Genomic DNA, 19,245 nt, shown 5'->3' with positions numbered 1-19,245 from the left:
CCAGGGGAGAACACAAGTACAAAACAACATCAATTACACCAGGGGAGAAATACAAAAAACAGGTGTTTGAGGAACCAGCTGAGAGCAGTGGAGATCATCAATGGCACAAGGCAGTGACGTGCACAGACATTTAGAGGGGCAGATGCTCAAGTGAAAAAAAGGGCACCTTGTGCAGCGCATTTTGGGGCGGGAACCCATTTTGGTGCTTTAGCTATTGAAAAATAGCAGATCTACAAGCTCATGCTACGAGCTTGTAGGTCTGCTATTTTTCTTTAATCAAAGAACCACTTGACATAGAAACATAGCTTTAGATTGTGGGGGGCCTAAATAATATAGTAGAAGCGTTTTTTTATCAAGATTTGATCAATGTTACCATGGTCCACACACCACAAATTAAGAAAAAATAAATACTTTTTTTCCCCTTTTTTTTTAAGAGCAAAATTGCCAAAAGGGCAGGGGGTGCTCTAGCACCCCCTAGTGTCTATCTGTGCATGCCACTGGCACAAGGTGTCACATGGACTGGCTGCATCAGAACTGTGGACCTCTATGGGTGACCTACCCCGGGTCACAGTAGAGAAGGATGAGGCTGGTTGGGCACTGTGCCAGGCATCCAGAACTAGAGGCAAGTAAACTGACTCAATGGGAGCCAACCCAGGGGAAAGCCAGGTAGGGGAAAGAAGCGCACCACCTACGTAGACGCATTGCGGCGCGACACCTTAGCTAACAACACTGTAGAGCTCAAGAACCTGATGTTAGATAGGAAAGTGTGGAGGGCTGCGATCCAAGAGTCCCGAGTTAGTGGCTAGACCTCACTCTCGCAGTAACTAATATAAACAAACAAATGTGTTCTTTAACACTTTGCAGATCAACAGGTTCACAGAGTCTGCCAGTTTTTGAGCGCTGTCTAACCGCTCCAATGGCCGTGTCTGTCTGTCTGTCTGTCTGTCTGTGGTACGACCCATGCATTGACCCCTGCAGCTGATTCGGGTGGCAGTACAACCCTAACTTCAGCCACTGTGTGCTGAACCATTTCCCACACTGGTCACACGGGTTATACTCTCCTGCATGGATTCTCTGGTGTTGTTTGAGATTACTGCTCTGGCTGAAGCTTATCCCACACTCACAGGTGTAGGTAGGGCTTATGTCCTGTATGGATTCTCTGGTGTTGTTTGAGATTACTGCTCTGGCTGAAGCTTATCCCACACTCACAGGTGTAGGTAGGGCTTATGTCCTGTATGGATTCTCTGGTGTTGTTTGAGATTACTGCTCTGGCTGAAGTTTATCCCACACTCACAGGTGTAGGGCTTATGTCCTGTATGAATTATCTGGTGAACTTTGAGATGACTGCTCTGGCTGAAGCTTTTCCCACACTCACAGGTGTAGGGCTTATGTCCTGTATGGATTCTCTGGTGTTGTTTGAGACTACCGCTCCGGCTGAAGCTTTTCCCACACTCACAGGTGTAGGGCTTATGTCCTGTGTGAATTATCTGGTGTTGTTTGAGAGTACTGCTCCGGCTGAAACTTATCCCACACTGGTCACAGTAGTAGGGTTTCTGTCCTGTATGAATTTTCTGGTGATTTTTAAGGTTATTGCTCGTTCTGAAGCTTATCCCACACTGGTCACAGGTGCAGGGCTTCTGTCCTGTATGGATTCTCTGGTGCTCTTTGAGAGTACTGCTCCAGTTGAAGCTTATCCCACACTGGTCACAGTAGTAGGGTTTCTGTCCTGTATGAAATTTCTGGTGATTTTTAAGGTTATTGATCTGGCTGAAGCTTTTCCCACACTCACAGGTGTAGGGCTTCTGTCCTGTATGAATTATCTGGTGTTGTTTGAGATGACTGCTGTTGCGGAAGCTTATCCCACACTCACAGGTGTAGGGCTTATGTCCTGTATGGATTCTCTGGTGTTGTTTGAGATGATTGCTCTGGCTGAAGCTTATCCCACACTCACAGGTGTAGGGCTTATGTCCTGTATGAATTCTCTGGTGCTCTTTGAGACTACTGCTCCGGCTGAAGCTTTCCCACACTCACAGGTGTAGGGCTTATGTCCTGTATGAATTCTCTGGTGATCTTTGAGATTACCGCTCCGGCTGAAGCTTTTCCCACACTCACAGGTGTAGGGCTTCTGTCCTGTATGAATTCTCTGGTGATATTTGAGAGTACTGCTCCGGCTGAAGCTTATCCCACACTGGTCACAGGTGTAGGGCTTCTGTCCTGTATGGATTCTCTGGTGATCTTTGAGAGTACTGCTCCGGTTGAAGCTTATCCCACACTGGTCACAGGTGTAGGGCTTCTGTCCTGTATGAATTCTCTGTTGTCGTTTGAGTTGGGCATGAAAGACATCTGGGATGGAGAATGAGGACAGAGAAAGAAACATAAAATGTTTTGAAATAACAAGCTGTGTTGTATTACCAACTGATAATGTTCTAAATTACTTTACTTACTAAATTACTAATGCTTTACTATTTGGACGGGTCAGAGCATAACTCCTTCAGCGCCACCTGGTGGTCACTAGTTTAGGCTCTGAGTGCCAATTCTCCCATTATAAAGAAAGAAAGAATTTGTAATTATACTATGCATGTAATGTGCATGTCATCACCTGTACACCAGATTAGAGGAATTTTCAAAATATATATGAAAATAAAAAATATTTTTTTATTAAGAATATTTTTTTTTAAAGATGTCTTTACGCCCGTGGCATCCATTACTTAATAGGCAATTAAACGTCTTGACGTTTTTGGCTACTAAACAGTTTTAATGCACATTACATACAAATGTAGCGATGCTAATTTCCATCCGTAGTCCCGAGACATTTAACACTAAACAGTACTTACATAATAATACACGAGAGGACAGCATACAAATCCATAGTACATTTCAAACACAGTAAAAAGAGAAATAAAGAAATTGAGAAGAATAAGAAAATATTAAAACTATGACTAGGGTAGGCATACTTTATTGTCGAGTGAGAGTCATTATGTGATCACAGTGTTTCAATTGTCCAAAAGCTGTGAAAGTGGGGGATCTCCCTCAGTGTGACAACCTTTAGTCCGACAGCCATCAGGCGATGCCATCACAGGAGAGAGGATCATAGAATGGGAGGGGTTGCTCACATAGAGATAAACAGGGCATAAACAAGGAACCACTGGTGCCTGCAGTGACCTTGAGGTTCAGGAGGAGCAGTAGAAGGAATCTGATACAGCTAGGCTGCTAGGCACTTAGAAGGCTTTACACAAACACTATATATGACAGCTTCAATAAATTGACCAGATAAGGACTAAGGAGACATCTCTAACACTCACACAATGTCCACTCTTGCATGAGTGGATTGAGTAAAAGGGAAATTACAGTGTTTTTAAGTTGCATAGAATTAAAGTGACGTTCCCTATCCCTATCAACGTGCACGCAAACGCACACACACACACACACACACACACACACACACACACACACACACACACACACACACACACACACACACACACACACACACACAAATTTTACAGAGACATAAAAACATGTACACACCTATTCTGTGTAACTTTATCACAGGCTGCTTCAGCATGGCTCCCTGGTCGATCTGTTGCCTCTCTGACGCAGCAGCTGGAAAGCTGTCGGACGACATCTCTTTTAAAAAGCCCAAATAGTTTAATATCTCCGTCTTCGGTCCACTCTGATGGTCCACGTCTGCTCTGCTTCCTGGTTAAACTCTCCCCCAGATCAAGCATGTACAGAGAGGTCATTTAGCCCTTTGAGATGCAGCTTCTCGTTTTAGAGAGGGTCCTTTACAAACACGCACACGCATGCACGCATGCACACACACACAGAGAGAGAGAGAGAGAGAGAGAGATGCGTATCATTTGATGCAATGAATCACCTCTATTATTTATAGGCTCCATATAGCATATAGGATATAGTTTGCGGAGGCATTTGAAAGCATGCCTGCCCTCGATGCAAGTATGGCAGGTAGTAGCAGGCAGTAGCAAGGTATGTCAGTTATGAAGAAGTGAGAGGAGAAAATGAGCATGTGGAATTGCAAGTGGTTGGCATTGTCATGTGGCGTGCAAAGGTGTTAATACTTGGCAGCCCTGTTGCAATGGTTATTATATTTAATAAACTTCCTTACTGGAAACTAGCTTCTGTCTTTGGAATGTGAACACAGAGAGCCTGAATTCCTGTAACACTGACAGAGCGGGATTGACAGATCATCGTGTTGCATTGTGATTCATTGTGAGCTTGTACAGGTAGATCATCTATGTTCATAATGTGGTCAGAATGTACAGAGAGGTCATTTAGCCCTTTGATATGCAGCTTCTCATTTTAGAGGGGGCAAACGCTGTGTTTCCCCTCAAAGTCCCCCATGTCCACCCTCAGCTCATACGTTCTGAAATTGGTGAGGAGATGCATGTTCTCCAGTCCCAGCCAGTACTCGCCTGATGCGTCTCCAAACCCAGCTTGGTACTGAGCCCAGGGTCTGTAGAAGTTAACAGTGCCGTCTCTGGATGACTGTCCACTTCCCTCCATCTGTGTCCATGTCACAGTAGACCTTGACAGGTGTAGTGGTGGGGTAGATGGAGTACACACGACTCTGTGTGGAGACGTTGTTGTAGATTTCATCGCATTTAATCTGTTTTCGATGGTGACGTATATGTCGATCAGTGTTGGGTGGATTAAAGGAAAGGTGAAAGGTGGAAAGGAAATGCCTCTATGTATATGTATACTGTATGTAATTTGTAAATTGATTAGCGGTATACTGTGGTTACTTTGCACCCTGTTTGATGATGCGTATGCATCGTACCAGCATATGACGTCAGGGTATAACTGGTATAACTAGCTCTCAATGATGACGTTACGTAATAAAGATGTGGATTATAGGACCCAATGCCAGGGTGTAATTGGTTTTTGATGGTGACATAATGACGATATGTTTTAGTTTTGGGAGGATTAAAGGTAATGCCCCTTGTACATGTATACATTCATGTATGTATGTAATCTGACACCAGCATACGCATCAAACGGCGACATGGACGAACCGTTTCAGACGCGGGGCGGCTCGCCGGAACCGGGCCTGTTTGTAGCATGCTACAGTCTTGAAACCTGCTCCATGGACTTAAGGCTCATACATAGTCTGGATTTACGGTGGTGGGGTGACCACCGAACTACAACATGACGTCACGAGCCGCGGTGAAGAGCAAACCACCACCACCACTTCAGCCCTTCTCTCTGTTTTTACTCACCACCGCTCAACGTTATTTCAGCTCCGGTGGTCAGCTCACCACCGGAGCGGTGGTCACCTCACCACCGAAAATCCAGACTATGAATAGGCCTTTAGACCACCAATAGGAGCACGCTGTAATTGCTTAAGCCCCGCCCTCTGTCTTCCTATTGGCTGGCCTTTAAACAGCTATATCTTTTGTTTGCAGGACTTAGACCACCAATAGGAGCATGCTGTAATTGCTTAATTGCTTAAGCCCCACCCCTTACAGCTAAGACATCTTAGCATGTTAGCATTAGCATGTTAGCTTGTTAGCATTATCATGTTCGCATTAGAATGTTGGTGGCTCACATGTAACCAAATGGACACTTATAGGGTCTGAGAGGCTCAATGTCATCAAATGGTGGTCCGTGGCTCAAATGCTGCACAGACTTGGCGAGCTGCAGGCACCCAGTAAAATTTCTTGAAATTTTGTTTCTAGTTTAAGCAGCTTTCTAAACAATGTACGTGCGTGTCCTAAGTTTATCATCTGTACTAGCTAGCCAGAAATATCTATACTTTTTGGAAACGATACTGCGAAAAAGGGTTTTGGCCAGTGTTTTTGGACGGCTCAACCCCCGTTCTACCGATGCAGGGATATCCTGACACGGACGGAACCTCTTCTCGGAGCTGAAGCCTATAGAGTGAGGTCTCTAGTACAGGGCTGGGCAACATTTACCATGGAGAGGGCCACTATATATTTACACACTCACTCCAGAGGGCCACTATATATTTACACACTCACTCCAGAGGGCCACTATATTTACACACTCACTCCAGAGGGCCACTATATTTACACACTCACTCCAGAGGGCCACAGGCATATTACTGTCTGTTGAGTTTCACAGCTGTAATAGCGTGTTGTAACAGAAATATAGAAGTGAAGAAATACTTGACGGAGGAATAACACTGAAGAGTAAATAAATAACACACCAGGAGGCATCAGCTGTAGTGTTGCTGGATCAGTACGACACACGTCACTGAGTTGATTTATTTACACCGGGTTATATACACAGTAGTTGATAGGCACTTCCGGTCTGGGGTTTGTACTTCACAATAAGAGTGTCAATAATAAAATATATCATCATCATACTATAAACGAGCGAATGTCTGTCTGTCTGTCTGTCAGAAACAAACACTTATCTCCTCATTGCCTGCACCAATCGCTCCCACTTTTCACACAGGCATTGACCATAATAATATGGAGGTCTTAACGAAGCCATTTTTCCAATAAGATTAATAATGAATTTATTAGTGAATAAAAACCCGTTTATTTGTCCGTGGTCTATCTCCGACCGAGCCACACTATTAGCACACATCTCTCCATGCCAAAATAAATCTGCACGCTCCCACAATCCAGCTAGGCTACTTTTTACCGACGCAACTGTCGTATTTACTGTACAGATATTGTTTTTACATCACCCATTTATATGAAATAATAATCCAACCGCAACCAGGGCGCAGTACCCCCCGCGGCCACCAGGGGGTACTGAACAACTCATCTCCCTGCAAATCACGTGTCACCAGTGTCACCAGTGAAATGCATGTTGGGACGGACACAGACCCACACTGTACATTTGGGAATACCTGTGCCACAGCCCATACTTTCTGTGCTGCATGTCAAACTGGGGTCTTTCATACTTTTCAAATGGGGGTCTGTGGGCTAATAAGTGTACATTTTACAGTCCTTGCCATGAAAACATTTCCCTACCATGCATTTATACAAATATTTTCATGTTATAGTGCTGTTTTTATTCACACAAAAAAGACACAAATATATTATAGGCTACAAGTTAAAATGAAGACCAATTAAATATATTTATGGGGGGCAATAGTCCATACACGGGTAAGGACTATGTATATTAATACAATAAACAAGCAAAAGGGCATTGCCTGACCATGGATCACACCAAAGGACCTGCAACATGACTGAGGAACACGTTCCACTTCAAATCATATTTATCCAACTGATTATTCATGTTAACGGATAACCTCTCCAAAGCAGCCACAATACCAATTGTATCAATGGTATACTTATGATTGTACTGCAGCATTTAACACATTACCCACACTGAACATCATTTGCTGCTCATATATTCAGAACGGGTAAGGACTAGTATATACAATTCAGATCATATCAGATCTACAAGCTGAAATCGCGTCGCAGTAAGACGCATTTGAGCTTGTAGTCTGAGTAAGCATTACGCACCTTATCTTGAACATTCTCAACTCAACTCAATTTATATAGCACATTTTACATGACCAGGTCAACCAAAGTGCTGTACAGGTTCAGAAACAAAAACAATACAACATAAACAGGCATTTAGAAGAAATGAAAGCAAAAGGCTCGATCACCCAATGGATCTTTTGTTGGTCACTATCGCATCTAGTTTGAGCTGGTCGGCAAACCTCAAAGCCCTAGGTTACGCATGTTTTATGATAAATGCTTTTTTTGTGATGTATTCCCATGCTTTTTGTTCTTGCTTAATGTAAGTCGCTCTGGATTAAGAGCGTCTGCTAAATGCCTAAATTGTAAATTGTAAATTGTAGGTGGGTTGTAATTTGAAATAATGTCTGCAAGGGATGAGGGTGCTAAGCCATTCCGAATTTTAAAAACATAGGTTAAAATCTTAAAATCAATGCGGAATCGAACCGGGAGCCAATGGAGCTCATTCACATTCCTGTGAATGAATGTCATGTCCCTATAACAGTAAAGACTGTTGCTACACAACTACTATGTTTCATCTGTTATATATATATTTCTTATTCTTTGCATAATGGTGTTACGTTTTCCCAGTCAAAATACAAGATCATTGTATAGTGCCTCGATCACTGCCTCTATAGTCTAATAGGTATTTGTGATGGATATTCATACAATTAAATAATAAATATTGCAATCTGTGTATAAGTGAAAATGAAACTATTAGTTGTTACAATATGGCAATACGCAAAAGATGTGTTTTATGATGTGGTTCTGTATTTCATTTTCATGGTTTCGTGTTTCTTCCACAGAACCCAACAGTAAAGGACTTGATTGACTTTGGGCTACAGGTTGCCAAGGGTATGGAATATTTGGCCCAGAAGAAGTTTGTCCACAGAGACCTGGCAGTACGCAACTGCCTGTTTTTGATTGATTGATTGAAATATTTATTAACAGTTTGTAGAATTTACAGTACATTTTAAGCACAAACTCAATACAAATTAAGCATTACACTTGTTTACAACAGGGTCCACATTGTTCAATTCATCAAAACATTTAAAGACATACAGACATTTAGAGACATACAAATAGACATTTCTATGTAGCTAAAGTACAGAACAGGAATTCATCATAAATGTGAGTGTGAATCACGCACAAACCTTGAGAACTGCCATTGAAATGATACAATTATTAATTATGACAATATTAAATGTGATGATAACCCTAACCCGTTTGGTAAACAGTGATAGAACATGCATGGGAACAGTGTAAATTCACGATTTTATTTGTTTAGAGCTGCTATACAAGACCCCTGAAAAGGAAAAAAAGAAAAAAAACATTTTAACAATTCTCCCACTAGATGTCACTAAAGATTCAAAAAACGTTGTCAAGGAGCTATAGTTTGGAAATCATATCACATATTTGAAATAATTGAACAATGAAACCGTATTTAAAAAAAAAAGAGTAATGTACGGTATGTATTCTCGGAGACTGTACCGTTATTTGCATAAACGTGCTATATGTTTTAGTGTAGGCCTATTGCATTGTTTTTGTCAAAAGTTTGATTCATCATTATAATCAATATGCTCCACAGCAGTAGGCCTACAGTCCACAGAGTCTTGAATTAGCCGAGTATTTTCAAAAGATTTTTATAAGTTTCAAAACCTGAATTCTGCACAATGAGTACTTTTACTTTTGGTACTTCAAGTACATTTTCATGCACAATACATTTTGTACTTTTTACTCAAGTACATTTTTGAATGAAATTAATTTCGGACTTTACTTGCAAAGGGAGTATAGATCTTTTCCACATTGCAGTATTGTATACTAGTTTAAACAATTAAGTGAGTACTTTTTCCACCACTACAGTCTATGGTCAGATCAGGGTCAGTTTCGGCACAGTGGGTGGAGCGTCCACCAGAGGGATTACAGCAGTCTATCAGTTTCACCTAGGCTGCCTGCTGCGACTGCGTGTGGAATGGATCAGGTTGGTTGTTTTGATGTTTTCCAATGTCCACCCGGCACACTTCACAACAGTGTAGTGTGGAGCTCATTCAACGGAACAAGTTCGACGCCCAAACAAAGCAAGACAACGGACGTGTAGCTTTGGGAAACGTGTATTTATTTTCCGTCCGTCCGAAATAGATTGTACGTCTATACTACAGTGTGTTCTTGGAAACCATACCGAGAGCACGGAGGAGCGTGCCTGCATGGACGCGCCGCTCCAACACTTTTAACGGTGCGCTTCTTCTACCAGTTTAACAAATACGCTCCGCGACGGTAAGGATATTTTATAACACTTTTAAAACAATGCATATGTATTCTTTTTGGCAACCTATGTAATTTGTTGTTGTTTTGGGGGTAAGCGTTTTTGTGGTGTCTTTTTCACTGACAGCTGTTTGAGACGCGGTGATTTGAGAGAGAGAGAGAGAGAGGTTGATTGTGTTTTAAGTCTAATAAATATTGTAAACAGTTACATTACATAGTGAAGTGTTATACAGTAGCGAGTACTAGTCAGTCAGACTCATTACCATGTTATATGTGACTGTCTATATGGGCTAAACATACGTCATTAGCAGGTAACTTTGCGGTGACTCACGTGACAGTAGCACATGTTGGGGCTGTAATTTCCACGTGTTTTTGTTGTGGCTCCATAAATAACACATGTTACACACACACACACACACACACACACACACACACACACACACACACACACACACACACACACACACACACACACACACACACACACACACACACACACATGCAGGAATCAGCAGGCATCTACACATGAGTGCTGCAGCAGTGCACATAGTATATAGCATCAGTGGTTCTCAATATCACACTATTATTTTATTTCAAATGAGAGTTTTTTTTAGAGGGCCATTTACAAACCCCCTCTTGAGGGTCCCCCGAAACCCACTTTCTGAGAACCACTGGTCTACATTGATTTGGGGGACGGGGGAGCTTCTCAAATTCCCATGGAGATGAAGGAATATTCTGTGTGCAGTGTTGAGTTTCCCACTTCCAACAAACACATTAACATTTCATGCTGGGCCATCTATTATTTAACAAATTAGGTAGGGTTGCTGCATGGGGTGTACTTTTACCAAAATAAATAAATAAAAATAAAAGGTTCTTGGATTGTAAATCATTGTCGATCATAATAGTTTGACATTGCTCATACAGCCTCTGAAATGTTGAAAGAGACAGTAGTTATAGCCTATGATGAACTTACTGTAGCAGCCTACCTTATACTCCCCTGTTGGCTTGTTGGCTCAAACTGAGTCCTGCACCTGTTTTAATATAGCTATTAGCTAATGAGTTTTACCTGCACTATATGGTTTTGAAATAAGTTTCATGTAAATAGAACTGATTTCCTTTTCTAGGGTTTTGTTATATGTGCAGATCTACAGAGCCTACATATAGGCTAGTTCACATACAACAGGTGGTAGAGCATTTCTTGCTGATAGCTTTTGTCCATTCTTGACAGATATTGCCTATGATGACATGGCCAAAACATAAGAGACATCATATTGTCAAGCTCATAACACGTTGCATTGCAATGTGTTGTGAGCTTGTATATATAGATCGGCTGTTTTCATATATAATGTTTACCACCTGTTATGACATGCCCAGAATAGGGACGTTAGGGTTCATAACTTCATGTGGTTAACCACTTTGAACCCTAGCGTCCATATTCTGGGGGGCGGGACATTAGCCAAACATAGCCGATCTGCAAGCTCACAATGCATTGCAATGTGACACGTTATGAGCTTGTAGATTGTCTGTTTTTGGGCAAAGAGATTTGTTGTAAGGTTGGGCAGCATACAGTAGTTGCAATTCAGGTTCGTTTTACTAAGAATAGTGGGTTTGGGGTTAATGTTGTCTCACCTTTTAGGTCTACATGACCGCTACTGTATCCTCAGTGGTCCGATATACCAGACTAGCCGGTTTGGTTTCACACACTGTAGCAGAAAGTCGGGTCGGCCCGCCTTAGACCGTGAAACCAAGCTGTCTGACGCCTCTGACGGCAGATAAGATCATCAGTTTTAGTGAGAGTCATTTATAGCTGTATGTTGAACTGTGAGTACCGGTAGTAGTTATTGTCAGGACTAAAGTGGTGTAAGTGATAGCTCTACGTACCGGTATATATAGTATTCACATATTCTTGCTATAGAGTGTTACAGGGCTCTCCCTGTCTCGCCAGCTCTTTAGTTAACAGATGATACATTTTCAGGCAGGGATACTTAAATGTTATACAAACAGGGGAGAGAACTTATACAGAATACAGCATAAGTTCAAGTTTATTAGAAAACATCATTGTATAATAATATGAATTATGATGTTTCTTAGAATTCAAGACAAGAGGACCGCTCTATTAAAGCAACAAAAAACAAATCATAAACTATATCAAAAAATAAATACATGGCACTGGAAGTGATTAAACAAAGACGTGAGCAGACAAAATTGGAATTGGATCAATAGAAGGTGATCAATGGATCCTCTTTCCTGACTGGGTGAAATTGGCAACCCAACTGAAAAAAGAAAAAGTATTTTCTGTTTATTAAAAAGCTGTAGATAAGGGGCTGGGGCAGAGACTCCTGTCACTGAACAAACACTCTGTAGCAAATGATTACTCACAATACATAGCCTTAACCTTTTTAACCCAAAACGTGCAGTTTGAACCAAAACATAATTTACAGCCCCTTTCGTTTTAAGAGAGTTGGAGAATGAGATTGAGGTCGGTGATTGGTTTTAGCCTCGCTAAGTTGTTATTGTGAAGTGAACCATGGGCAGAATGTTGCACAATGCTGTGAGTATAAGTAATAAGCAGTTGGGTGTTGTTTCAAAGCTGTGGCTGTAAATGAAAAATCACATGTGTCCGACAACCTACCAGTGTCAGATGATCACAGCTGTATTTGGCACACACGCACATGTACGCGCGCACACACACGCACGCACGCACGCACGCACGCACGCACGCACGCACGCACGCACGCACGCACGCACGCACGCACGCACACACACACACACACACACACACACACACACACACACATACACACATACAGGAGTGTTTGAAGTGGTGCTGTGGTGGCACCGTTTACAGGGGCAGTAATCTGCTCACACTTCGTGACCAGAACAGTGGAGAGGTGCCAGGGTCACCATGCCAACGCAACAGGTGTGTGTGTGTGTGTGTTAGCCTGAGCTCCTGTTCTCAGCATGGCTCAGCCTTATCCCGTGTTTGGGATTAACACACAGACACGACCCCCCCTCCAGACCCTGACTGGCCCTGGGAGGTGACTCGGAACAAAGGAGTCGTGAGCGTGTGTGAGTGTGTGTGTGTGTGTGTGTGTTCCCCTGTTCCTGCTGTGATGTGATCTATCATAGTGTCGTGTTACCTCTGTGTCCCAGCATGGCCCAGTTACCTGTGGAACGGCGGTGTGTCTCACTGGACTGAGCACATTTTCTTGATTATTAGGGCTGGGAGAAATGGACCAAACATATAATATCACAAAGATTTTGGCCAAATATACCTCTTATCTATTTGGTCACAATAATATCGTACCTGTTTTTATTAAAGTATAAATTAAGGCTTAAGTGAAAAGACATACTATGATAGTTCTAGCAAGTTCAGATCATACGGCAAGTTTCATTTCTCTTGGGATATTAATCGCTGCTAACGCAAAGTGTAACAATTATATCCAGACTATAGCTGCATGCTGCATAGCATGAGCTTTAATATTGACTGTGTGATGAGTAGCTTAGATTATAGAGCATGCTGGGATTTGCATCTCCTTTGCCTGCATGTGAACAGTGGAAAGAACAAAACACAATGACTGACACGCACACTCGCACGCACGCACGCACACGTACACACACCTATCCTCCATGCAAACACAGCTCTGTTTTTTATCAGCTGTTGAGGTCTGAGGAGGAAGTAGGGGGCCGATAGGATGTGCCCACACTAAACACGTCTTATCTCCAGTGTCGGTGCTATTGTCCGTAGGGAATAGGTCATGGCAGAGATATATACCCACATCAAACAGGGAATGATGTCACCGGCTGTCGTTGTACAGCCACCATCATGAGGTCATTGATTGAAGCCTGTGTGCGTGCCTGGAGGGAAATGTGGAGCACTGGTTCTCAAAATTGGGTCCTCATCATCACAATTTTTGATTGCGTTAAAAAACGATTGACCAATAAACACATTAAGTAGCCTTTATACTGAGATCAACTGTGCTGTTGCTGCAGGATATTTGACGCTACTGTGTTTGTTGTTTGTCTTTCCAGTGTTACCACAGCCACTCCCAGTTCTCCTTTTCCTGTGTGTGTGTGTGTGTGTGTGTGTGTGTGTACCTAATTTGGTACATTTCCTCTCTTTTGAATAATTCTGGTAATAAGTAATAGACTAAGTCTGTCTGTATATGGAAAAACAAAAATTGGCGATTTTATTTTAGTTTTGGCTATTATCTCTGGAACGGAAGGTCCAATCTGCTCAGTTTAAAGCTTGTTGGATGCGTGACTTTGAGCACATTGATTGGCGGGCCAGTCAAAATTGCGCCCGGCCTGCATGTGGCGCCTCCAATGCTCTGATCTCCAGAGAGAGCCTGCAGCGGGTTTTGGTTCAGTGCTTCGGCCGGTGGTCCACTCGGGACACATCAGCTCATTTGGTGTGACAGGACGCTTAAACTAATTGCTGGTCCACCCTGGCCTGCCGCTAGCTTCCTGTGCTGATGGCATGAACAGCCTGGGCTTTCCTCAGTTTGAACTGACCACAGCACAGACAGACTGCTGTGCATGGGGCAGCTACTGTATGAACTGACCACAGCACAGACAGACTGCTGTGCATGGGGCAGCTACTGTATGAACTGACCACAGCACAGACAGACTGCTGTGCATGGGGCAGCTACTGTATGAACTGACCACAGCACAGACAGACTGCTGTGCATGGGGCAGCTACTGTATGAACTGACCACAGCACAGACAGACTGCTATGGGGCAGCTACTGTATGAACTGACCACAGCACAGACAGACTGCTGTGCATGGGGCAGCTACTGTATGTCTGCTTAGTCTGCTTACATAATCGCAGCCTTATCTGATCATCTAAAACTTCCCCAAAGCCTCCCCTCTGCAGCCAACTCTGTCAGGAGAGAGAGAGAGAGAGAGAGAGAGAGAGAGATGCAGTATAAATGGTAAATAGTGCATTTATATAGCGCCTTTATCCAAGGCGCTTTACATACATGCATTACATTCACCCGTTCACATTCGTACACATTCATACACCGATTGCAGCGGAAGCCATGCAAGGTACCAACCAGCACATCGGGAACAATTTGGGGTTCAGTGTCTTGCCCAAGGACACTTCGACATGTAGAAATGTCAAGAAACTACAATGCTGATCACCACTTTCAAGGCCCTCAATAACCAGGCTCCCCCCGGACGCCCATGAGAGAAGATATTTACAGATATAGCAGTGATTCTCAACCATTTTCATTTCAAGCATCCCAATGTACACTGTAGTATCATCAGTGTTAAACTAACTCTGAGAGCATACAAATGACGGGTCCATTTGTTTCCATTTGTATGCTCTCGGGGGTTACAGCCACATAAGGGTCCATTTTGGTTCCCCCTAACTATCAATCATTTTAGCTGGGGACCCCCTGGAACCCCCATCCAGGACCCATGGGGCTCCCCGGACCCCAACCCGTTTTGACCTGAGATCAGATTCTAAAAATTTCTTCTACATCCTGACAGTTTTTTTTTTTTTTTTTTTTTCAATAGCTAAAGCATAACATAATGCTAACACCCGCCCAAAATGGGTTAAGAACCACTGTTCTATCCAACCCAGGCCCGTCTCTCCAGGTGAAGAATGGTTGTATTCACTTGCTGTCCTGCTGGACACCAGGAATGAAAGGCCACACAGATAAGACTGCAGACCGTGTGGATGGAGCTCTTTATCTGTGTGTGGTTGATGGAGGTTACTGGTTAGGTGGTGTGCAATGTGCATGTGTATATACAGTAAATGATGGAGGTTACTGGTTAGGTGGTGTGCATGTGCATATAAAATACATAGCAGCCGTGGCCAGTGGCCAGAGGCCCTTATCTGCGTGGCTTCACCTGCAGCTGTGAATATTTCAACAGCTGATGTCACGTTAAGGCGGCATGTACAGTAGTATGTCACCCGTGGTGGATAAAGTTCTCAAATGTTTTACTGCTTTAGTAAAAGTATCAATACTGCAATATAGAAGTACTCTGTTACAAGTAAAAGTCCAACATTCTAAATGTGCTGTGACTTGAGTAAAAGTAAATCAAACATCAAACGTACCAAAAGTAAAAGTACTCGTTATATCAAATGCCCCATTCAAGTTTTCAAATGTTTAAAAATAAATAGCAGATCTACAAGCTTACAATGCGTCCCGATGCGACACATTGTATGCTTGTAGATCGGCTATTTTTCAAATGGCTGAAATGTATCTATGGCTGAAGTCGTTAATGTATGTTTTGTAATAATAATCAAAATCTACAAATTAACTAGTAAGTAGTAACTAAAGTTGCCAAATAATTGTAGTTGAGTAAAAGTACAATATTTGCCTATGAAATGTAGAAGTAAAAGTACTGTCATTTTGACATACTCAAGCAAAAGTACAATTGTACAGTACTTTCCACCAATGTCTGGGTTACTATGGTCACTTGCTTCTGCAGGGATAGAATCTCTCTCTTTTTCCGTCTCTCTCTCTCTGTCGATCTCTCTCTCTCTCTCTCTCTCTCACCCGCACAAACTCACAATCCCAATAGATCCAATGTAGTCATTGTTTAGTCACAAGCAATACTTCCCATTGGTTCAATATAAAACCAGGAGACAGACTTAACCACTTTTCAACCTTGCAATATTCCTCATTTTGTAAGCTCGTAGAAGTGCTATTTCCGCTGCTTTTCCACGACACTAATCATACAATGATGTATGAAAAGGCATATTATTTGAAACATGGAGATGCAAGGTTTCTGCATGACAACAACAATGCCTTGTGTGTCCGTTCCCACTGTAGGAGAACGGTTTGGACACATTTATGGTGTTGCAGTGGTGGCTGCTAGCTGTGTCTCTGCATTTCCTTTTGGTTCTCAAACATTTTCATGTCAAGGACCCCCAAAATAATATGCATTTGTCCACGGACAAGTGCCCCTAGCGACCCTTGTGCCAGCTAGCGACCCTGATGTGTGTTGTTGTGTAATGTTTAAAAAAGATTACAAATCTGTTGATGATTTTTCCCTAGATTCCTTTGAGAATAGCAGATCTACAAGCTTGTGGTGAGCTTGTAGATCGGCTATTTTCAAATTGTGTTGTGTGGCCCGTAGTCGCTTCTTTTGGGCTTGTTTTCATATACTTGGTTGCTTGTTTCTCTCCTAAAATCTGGCAACACTGGTTGCTTCAGATGTCTCTCTCTAAACACTGTCTCACATTGTCTCTGACGTCTCTAGTGATGTCTGCATGTGCAATACATGTGTGTGCAAAGCGCGGATTTACCGTTGGGCTAGGGTGGGCTGCAGCCCGGGGGCCCCCGACTAACTAATTATTTTTCTTTTTTTATTATAAAATTGTAAAGTATTGAAATCCAATTCAAGTGAAATGTGCAGTTATTGTATTTAGTTTATTTGTATTATGGTTAAACCATTGAGAGCTTCTGCCTGCCTGCCTCTCATTTTAGGGGCCTGCCCTGGGTACCCCAAAATGAAAACAAAATAGCCCACATTTTTGGGGGATTTTTGGGAAATTTTTCGCTCCAGCCCGGGGGCCCGCAGCAAGGTAAATCCGGCTCTGTGTGCGTGCGTGTGTCAGGTCTGTGCTACTGCTGCAGAAAACAGAGCCGTTGGTTTTAATGTCTCCTCCTCGGTTCGTTCGGAGACTCAAATGTCTGGCCTCAAGGTGTTTAAACACGCTGTTCGTACAGCGTCTGATCGGTATGGAAGAATCACATGTGCTGAGTTTGCACTCCACTGCAAGTTCCAGCAGCTTAGTGTCTTAAGGTGTGGCTGGATTGTCAGCTATTCAACCAGACTACACCCTGTGTGTGTGTGTGTGTGTGTGTGTGTGTGTGTGTGTGTGTGTGTGTGTGTGTGTGTGTGTGTGTGTGTGTGTGTGTGTGTGTGTGTGTGTGTGTGTGTGTGTGTGTGTGTGTGTGTGTGTGTGTGTGTGTGTGCGTGTGCGTGTGCGTGCGTGCGTGCATGTGAGTATGCGTTACCTCCTGGGGATGTCAGAACATTACACAGTGCCAGAAACCAGATCCACAACTATCCAGAAAATGGTTACAAAACCTCCATAGACACTCATTGTGCTTTCAGATCTTTCGCTGGTTTCTCCCATTAGCCCATGGGCATTTACCTGCTCTTTAGAAGCCTCCAGCTCTACTATAGGGACCTGGCCTCACCCAGTATTTACATGGACAGTTCAATAGTAACGCCCAGCAACATGATATAGCCCAGTTTGCCTTCTCTAACTTTCCCATCATGTTTACCATGGGAGTGGTGGAGGAGGGTGGGTGAGACCTACAGTATGACTAAAGACAAACTGAATGAGTGTCCAGAATGGGAACAGCCTGCCATGCTATTGTGTGTGTCACTGACAGGGTGATTCGTGGGGTCATAGAGGCTGTCACGTAACGGTAAGGCTGCGCGTTCGAGTCCCACTACAACAGCGTGCCCTGGAGTGTGTGGCAGTTACCACTTAACCCATTCTGGGCGGGAACCCCTTTTGGTGTTGGCATCATGTTATGCTTTAGCTATTGAAAAATAGCAGATCTACAAGCTCATAGCGCGCCACCGAGTGACGCGCTACGAGCTTGTAGGTCTGCTATTTTTTGAAAAATCGAAGAACGACTGACGTAGAAGACATTTTTGGAATCTGATCTCGGGTCAGAATGGAAAACTGTCAGGATGTAGAAGACATTTTTTAGAATGGGTTAAAGTTTAAGGGTTTAAGTCTTAAACCCTCTAGTCTAGACTTGGTAAACTGGTCCTGAGTCTGTACTTGGACTTTTTTTTTTACGTCTAGAATTTTTTTGTTGCCAAAAATAGCAGATCTGCAAGCTCACAACGCAGAGGTGCTGTGTGGAGTGTAGATATGCTGCTCTTATATACTACAGGCCCACACCCACACCTTTCTACACTACCGTAAATGAAATCATAAAAATCACACCCATGTGAAATGAGGTGCACTGATAATGTAACTATATGCCTATTTGCTCAGACACTAGTATGATGTAAAATTGTCAATGGGAATTTAATGTCTGTGTAGGACGGAAATCTACACTATTAATAGCAGAATATAGGAGGGGCTATAGCGTCGCTCAAAAAATTCAATAGCCAATGTGCCAAGCTCACAGCATGCCGCGACATGTCACAAGCTTGTAGATCTGCAATTCTTGCCAAACGTTTGTCCCAGACTGTAGGGATGCTAGGGTTCATGTAGTTAAGCCTGTGACTCATACTGGAAAACAAATACATCACATCTACAAGCTCATGCAACGCATTGTGAGCTTGCAGATGTGCTATTTTTGGCACACAACTAGGCATAACTCGGGCTTAACTCGTACTGTATGCATGCATGCATGCATGCATGGGCCTGATCGCAACCGCATGGGTTTAGTTAGAGATGGCACCGTGACTTGTGTCCTACGTTGCTCTCTCTTGTCGTTATGTCTGCGCAAACAAGTCGACAAAACAATGTTTCCTCAGCTGTCGATGAATCCTCCGGCATAGATAGCACAGAACCTGCCGAGGTCCGTT

The 19,245-nt window shown here is 43.0% G+C and overlaps 2 protein-coding genes across 2 annotated transcripts in view; both read left to right on the top strand.

The window, feature by feature from the left end:
• LOC310859021 (uncharacterized protein) overlaps positions 1-19,245 on the top strand; it is a 428,722-nt gene that overhangs the window by 283,202 nt on the left and 126,275 nt on the right. The window lies entirely within an intron of this gene.
• fhip1aa (FHF complex subunit HOOK interacting protein 1Aa) overlaps positions 9,421-19,245 on the top strand; it is a 62,097-nt gene continuing 52,272 nt past the window's right edge. The window contains exon 1 of the mRNA XM_083764884.1: positions 9,421-9,734. The gene's annotated coding sequence lies outside the window, so the exon portion shown is untranslated. The remainder of the gene's footprint in view (positions 9,735-19,245) is intronic.

This window comes from Protomyctophum parallelum (assembly GCF_964188405.1).
Source record: "Protomyctophum parallelum genome assembly, chromosome: 5".
NCBI classification, from domain to species: Eukaryota; Metazoa; Chordata; class Actinopteri; order Myctophiformes; family Myctophidae; genus Protomyctophum; species Protomyctophum parallelum.
Note: the sequence above shows the minus strand (reverse complement) of the source record. Positions and strands in the feature narration are given on the sequence as shown.